General features: G+C 52.3%; 1 pseudogene; it reads left to right on the top strand.

The window, feature by feature from the left end:
• The first annotated feature begins 5,601 nt into the window (after positions 1–5,601).
• LOC119279134 lies at positions 5,602–6,777 on the top strand (annotated as a pseudogene).
• The last annotated feature ends 622 nt before the right edge of the window (positions 6,778–7,399 follow it).

Below are 7,399 nucleotides of genomic sequence, written 5' to 3' on the forward strand. Positions count from 1 at the left end.
GGGGGCTTAGCTGCAGTCCAAGCACTCGCCTAAGTTTTAAAAAAATCCTACCGAGTGAAGAGCAAACCTCTCTCTCGGGGGCTTAGCTGCAATCCAAGCACTCGCCTAAGTTTTAAAAAATCCTACCGAGTGAAGAGCAAACCTCTCACTCGGGGGCTTAGCTGCAGTCCAAGCACTCGGCTAAGTTTTAAAAATCCTACCGAGTGGAGAGCAACCCTCTCACTCGGAGGCTTAGCTGCAGCTCAGTGCTTGCCTAAGTTACAGAAATCCTACCGAGTGGTAAGATGGGCTTCCACTCGGAGGCTTAGCCGCAGTCCAGTACTCGCCTAAGTGGACTAAAGAATAAGTCGATTGCAGTAAGGGCGCTTTGCTTTGAACCTGCAAAAGACATTTCGAGCCAAAGGCAATCATATTCAAGCACCAAATTCAAGTTTGAATCGGTGTCTAAAGGAACCGAAAGTGCTCAGGCGTTAAGCCTGTTAAGGTTTATCGGTTACAATTCCACTCGGCATACCGAGGCAAATTTAAAGCGTCGAGCCAGAAGAAGTTTTTTACCCCTCCTGTGGAGGGCTGGAAGGTGCAATGAATTCATGAAGGTCAATTCCGTCGGCGATCCGAGTGGCAGCTGCAAGGAAGGTTTCCATAAAGGACCTGAAGTCGTGCTTCTTGGTATTGGCCACCCGAAGGGCCGCCAGCTTCTCTTCTCGCGCATCTTTACAGTGGACTCGGGCCAGACACAGAGCAACATCTGCACCACACCGATCCGAGGACTTCTTCCATTCCTGCACTCGACCAGGGATCGAGTTCAAGCGGGCCATCAGCGACTCAAGGTCATTCTGAAGTGTCTCCTCAGGCCAGAGCGTCGAGTCGATGCGAGATGTGGCGGCCTTCAGCCTTGCGAGATAGTCCACGACGGCTGCAACACGAGACTCCAGTCGGAAAACATCCATGGCAACTTCGTCGTTCACCGGAGAATTGACAGGGTCGAGGTTTGGCTCCAGTCGGCTAGTTTCTTCTTCAAAGTTTTGACAAAATTCTGCAAGGATGATCAGTAAGTCAAGGGGATGGTCGAATGGAAAAATCACGACTGGAAATGTTTGCCGAGCATAGAGGTTTACCTTCAAGCATAAGAAACAGCTTCTTGGCAAGACCACTCAGGAAGGCCTCCAGATCATTCTTCTTCCCAGTCAACTTACTGACTTGGTCGGTCAGGGCAGCTTTATCAGTTTTCAGTCGACTGACCTCCTTGTTGGCGATCCCAAGAGCAGCTTTCAGATTGGTATTGTCTTGTTCAAGCTTGGTGACTGAAGCTAACTTCTCGTCAACAAGCTTAATCTTCTCAGCTAGCTCGAGGTCTTTCTTCTGTTGGGCCTCCCTTACCTTACCTGCATGTTACAGCAAGATCAGATTTTGAATCAAGCAAGGGGAAAAACAGTCGTCAGGATCTCACCAAACATACCTTCGGTCTCCTCCTTTGCCTTCGTCAGCTTCTCCTGAACCAGCTTCAAGCTCAGCTCGAGTTGAGTGTGCTTGTTTTCCAGCTCAGAGTAGCGAGCCACAAGATCACAAGAGTTCTGCGAAGAACCAATCGACTAAATGTCAAATATAATTCACTTCCGAGTGAAAAAGGAAAAACACACGTTTCTAAGACTACAGCCGAATACAAGCATCCGACCGTAGTCCCGGGGACTACACCCAGTGGGTGCACTCAGCGTGCCCCCACTAATCCTGTTGAAGACAAAGTCGACCAGTCGACCTCAAAAAAAAAAGAGCGAGATGTATTCTCTAAGACTGTGATCAACTGCAAGCAGTCGACCACAGTCTCGGGGACTACACCCAGTGGGTGCACTCAGCGTGCCCCCACCGGTTTGTGAAATCCAGTCGACATAGTCGACTGACAAAAAAATTGACATCATAAAGCCTAAGGCCGACTGCCAGCAGTCGACCTTAGCCTTGGGGACTACACCCAGCGGGTGCACTCAGCGTGCCCCCGCTAATACGGAGTTTAATCGACAACACCCAGTGGGTGACTACTATAAATTCCGGAAAGGAAAAGTTTTTGGCAGCATATCCAACAGAACAAATGGTGGTCGACTGACCTGAACATTGCTTTGGAGGGCAGAACTGGCGTCATAAGCTGCCTGGCTCGCGTCCCGGATGGTCTTCAATTGCTCCATCATGATTCCCGCCTGGCGTATGGCTTCCTTCACCGCGCCAGCTTGGTCCTCTGGGACGTGGTGCGTCGTGAAGAGGGAGGGCTGCGGAGCACTCGTCAATGGATCTGCGAAGGTCACCGTGTGTCGAGTGGTGTTCTCTTCCTCCGCATTCAGAATCTCAGGCGCCGCCACATCCTAGGGCACCTTACTGGCGGACGCTTTCCTACTCCTCCTGCGCTTTAGGGGTTCTTCATCCTCATCATCATCAGGGAGATTGATAACAGTATTGGGTGGAGCTACGGAGAAGAATCAGGGTCAGAGATCGCGAGTCAGTCGACTAAGAACGGCGTTAAGAATACAGTACCTGGTTTCGAAGTTGCTGCGTCCTCCATCTCGTGGTCATCAGCCCGGGCCGAGGTTTCAGAAGTAGCAGCACTGCAACTCCAAAGGATCAGTCGACTAACTTCAGCGTCGACCAGAGACAAAGTTCACACAAAATAAGAAGACTTAAGCAGCACGATTACCCTGATATGGTGGGGATGGACACCTTCATCTTCGGCAAGAGCTTGATCGGCTTCGACGAGGCCGCCCTGGGCTGCTTCGGCGCCTTTTCAGTCGGCACCGGAGAGGTGGTCCGAGGGCGCTTGGTCGACTGAGCGGCGGTCGCAACCCCCTTACCACGTTCGGTCGAAGGGTCGTGGACAAGCTTCGACCGCCTTTCCGAGCGCGGTGGTACGACCTCCTCCTCCTCTTCCTCCTCGTCTTCAACGTCATCTTCATCACCGTCATCATCATCATCGTCATCATCATCCTCTGCAACGTCCGAGTCCCATTCCTCCTCGTCCTGGCTCTCGCCCCCACTCGCCTCACCCTCCTCAGTCGGAGCTTGTGCCCCATTGGGCATCGAGTACAGCTCGGTGAGGGCCTAGCAGATATCAAGACAAGGATCAGTCGACCAGTCGGCAGGGTAAACAGAAATGAATGCGACAAGAACGCAGTGGAGAGCAGAGCAAGTGTACCTTGTTTGGATCGCTGTTGTGGTCGAGTGGAGGAATCCTTCTGGCTCCGCGTGGGTTGTCCTTGTTTCCGGTAACGGCTACCATCCATCTTTCCAGAGTGACATCGTCGACTGCTTCTGGATGGACTCGAGTCTCGTCTTCAGTCCCACAGTACAACCACATGCAGTGGCTCCGGAACTGAAGGGGCTGGATGCGACGCCTGAGGAAGACCTCCAGGAGGTCCATGCCCGTCACTCCCTCCCGAACCAACTGCACCACGCGCTCCATCAACATCTTCACATCAGCTTTCTCCTCCGGAATCAACTTCAGAGAGGAGGGCTTGTTCACTCGGTCCATGGTAAACTGTGGGAGTCCACTCGACTGTCCCGGCGTCGACTGGTCCCGGCAGTAGAACCAGGTCGACTGCCAGCCTCTGACTGACTCGGGAAAGGTCATGGGCGGGAAGGTGCTCTTATTCCTCACCTGGATCCCCAGACCCCCACACATTTGGACGACTCGGGTTCTCTCATCACCTGGGCTCGCCTTCTTCACGGTCTGAGAGCGACACGTGAATATATGCTTGAACAAACCCTAGTGCGGTCGACAGCCCAGGAAACCCTCACACATGGACACGAACGCGACAAGATAGGCAATAGAGTTTGGGGTAAAGTGGTGGAGCTGCGCTCCAAAGAAATTCAAGAAGCCACGGAAGAAAACACTCGGCGGCAAGGAAAATCCACGATCAACATGGGTGGCCAAAAGCACACACTCACCCTCTTCTGGCTGGGGCGGCCACTCCTTCCCCGGAAGCCTTGCAGCTCCGTGAGGGATCAAGCCCTCGTTGGCCATGTCGAGGAGGTCATTTTCTGTGATGGTCGACTGGATCCAGTCTCCTTGGACCCAGCCCTTCGGCAGGCGGGATCTGGACGAGGACCCGCCGCGGCTGGTGGATCTCCCCTTTGCCTTCTCCGACGCCGACGCCTTCTTCGCACGTTCCAGCGCCGCCGTCTTCTCCTTGGCCATGGTTGCCGGCGAGATGCGCGAAGGGAAGTTGTGAGGGGGCGAGAGCAAGCGCGCTGGGCGGGGGCGAAGGGAGCAGAGAGAGAGAGAGAGAATGCTGAGGCGCAGCACAGAAATCCTCGCCGGGCGCATTTATAAGGTCCCTTCCGAGTGGATGACAGGTGGGCCCGGTCGATCTAATCATATCCGGGAGCAGTTATGCAGACGGGATACGTGGCGAAGAAAGCGGCGCGGAGATCGAGGCGTCTATGTCCCGTCCCATCCGAACGCCGCGGCCCGCTCCACTTCGCGCGCGTCCCCAAATTTCGCATCCCGCGGAATCCGCGAACGGCAGACCAGTCTGTCAGACGCGGAGTTTCCCGCGATCCGTCGCTCGGAGATCGTCGAAGCCCGAAATATCACTCGACGAAAGAAGAGAATGAATCGAGTCGACTGAAGACAAGTTGCTCACCATCAACGAAGAGATTCTTTGGTCCAGAACAGTGCACGACCAGAGCGCAAAGGTTAATCGGAAACAACATCAACTCCTTCCTCACTCGAAGCCTCGATCCATTCGGGGGCTAATGATGGGGTCATGTACCTAGGGTAGGGTCACGAACCTGATCTAAGTACCTTACCCAAGGACACCCTTAGAAAAGGTCGCTTTCCAGTCGACCAACGAGGGACTCACTCGACTGACTTGAAGGACTCGACCATGAAGACTCACTCGACCACCAGGAGGTCAAGAGGCACTCCGCACTGCAACGGCCTGTAAAGTAGGCTTTATGATAGTAAAGACACCTTATGTGGGGCGTTACCAGTAACGCCCCAGACTTAACTCACCTTAAACCCTCTCCTACGTGGGCTGGCTGGGGTCCTGGCGCACTCTATATAAGCCACCCCCTCCACAGGCAGAAGGGTTCGGCATCTTGTAACTCACATACTCATAATCCACTCGACCGCCTCCGGGCTCCGAGACGTAGGGCTATTACTTCCTCCGAGAAGGGACTGAACTCGTACATCCCTTGTGTTTACAACCTCTCCATAGCTAGGACCTTGCCTCTCCATACCTACCCCCCACTCTACTGTCAGGCTTAGAACCACGACACCAGGTGCCACCTGGCGCACGCGTCGATAGAGCGAGCGGTTGGAACGATCGACGCGTGCGTCCGCAAGATGACGATCGGACAGCGCGTGAGAGTGTGTGCTCCGTAAGACAAACGAGCCAACGCCCACTTTTTAGGATTTAGGATACTGTTACTACTTCATTAGGCCGGCATCTGTTCCACGTGTCAAGAATGAAATGCCGCTCAGCATGCACGCGCGTACACTATATAGACGGGCACCATGATGATGAGATCAAACAACACAAAATATTCTCTCGTTCACCATGCAGCAACCTGGTAGTAATCAATATCGCTCCCAACGCCCACCACTCACCACCTTCAATGGCTCGTGCTGGGGCTAGAGCTAACTGGTCCCGCTCCGCCCACCACCTCGCCATGCTCTCCCGCCAATCACGTCGATCCCGCCGTGTGAAGGCCCTCGCCATCCCTGCACCTGGCTCCCAGGGCATCTTCATTCTTCAGCAACAACACCACCCACGAAACAAAACTAAGGTTCTTCCGAATTGAACTAGTTTTTATTGACTCAAATGTCACATTAAGGCGATACAAGCAAAAAAGACTTCACACCCGTCCTCTGCGTAGTCCAATAGCTTCATCTATTTGTGTTTTTGTTATGCAGTTCAATTAGGGTGGACAAGTTCTTCGAAGTGGAGATGACCGTTCGTGACAATGATCTTGACCAATGTGGAGTCGTTAACAACGCCATTTATGTTGCTTACATCCACAATGGTTGGCATCCAAGTGATATTTAAGCATAGTAGAGCCTGGGTTTTACTCTTGTACACAGTGTTGATTCTTGCTTAAAATCTCCTGCAGCTCGAGAGGAGCTAGCTGCGAGCATTGGCTTCAGCATGGCCTCCGTAGCACACACCGGCAACGCGATGGCACTCTTGGAACTGAACCTCAAGTACTTCAAGCCTCTACTGGTATGTGCATGGCACATCCGAAATCTCTTCTTTTTGCGAGTGTCACATCTGAAACCTCTAAGGCTCTCCTCACAGTGGTTGTAAAATTAGTGTGGCCACCGGTATCTAGCTCAATTTTGAACTAAATACCGGTGGCCATGCTAATTTTACAATCATTCCAAGCAGCCCATAAGATTGGAAATCTCGAGGTTCTTATTTCCAAACCCCCAAATCTCAAGTTTTTATAACCACATGCATTGATTAATATACAGCGAGGTGCCAAATTTGTCGTCAAGGTGAGGGTTGTCCAGATAAAGGGTGTGAGGATACTTCTTTAACACTTCATCGAGACACTACCGGATCGTGCGGTATGTGCAGAAACGATGGATGTTGAACGCGTTGTCTCCCTTATAGTGATCAATCCTTTATACTGATCAATCCCACCCGTGTGTGTGTTGATCTCCTCTAATGGAAGCTTGTTTTGGAAGCGATAGCGACCGTCGTCTGCCTCAACAAGGACTACCGTCCGACCCGCGTCTTCCCGGAGATGTCATCCAAGCTGCAGCAATTCTTCTCAACCCAGGACGGCTAGCCTGAAGATCAGCTTACAAGATATCTTATGCGTGCTTATATGGCTCAAAAGTGCATTTACATTACGTGGCGTACTGGCGTGTGGGAGGCTCTTCAAAAGGAAAATCAATGTTGGTTCTTGGCCAAAGTTGCATTAATCCCGTGCGCATGCATGGAGCTACGTAGAAGCTGAAGATCACTGAAACGTCACCTCAGTTGTCGCTAGGTCCAACGAAAGAGAGCCAGACAAAAACTTTCACCGTCGAAGTCACTATTCAAAATCATCTGCAAAAGAGTTAATTGCAAAAAACCACCACATTTGCGGCTTCTTCTGCAGAAAACCACCTGATCCCTAATCCTTTGCAAAAAACACCGCGCATTCGGTAAACTTTTTGCAAAAAGCACTAATCGGGGGATTTGGCTCATTTGATCACTTTCTGACAAGTGGGCCTGGACTTAAGGAGTTAACTAAGCAAAAACATTTACATAGTCACCCCTAAAACTAAAACAGGAAAGCAATCCAGCCCATCCCTGCTCCCGAACGGCCGATCCGATCGGAGGAGCCAATCGCCCCCCGCGGCTCCGCTACCCCCACCGGCTCCCGTCGTCGTAGCTGGAAGCCCGTGGCCGGAAGCACCACCCGG

Source organism: Triticum dicoccoides, chromosome 3B (assembly GCF_002162155.2).
Source record: "Triticum dicoccoides isolate Atlit2015 ecotype Zavitan chromosome 3B, WEW_v2.0, whole genome shotgun sequence".
In the NCBI taxonomy this organism is placed as follows: domain Eukaryota; kingdom Viridiplantae; phylum Streptophyta; class Magnoliopsida; order Poales; family Poaceae; genus Triticum; species Triticum dicoccoides.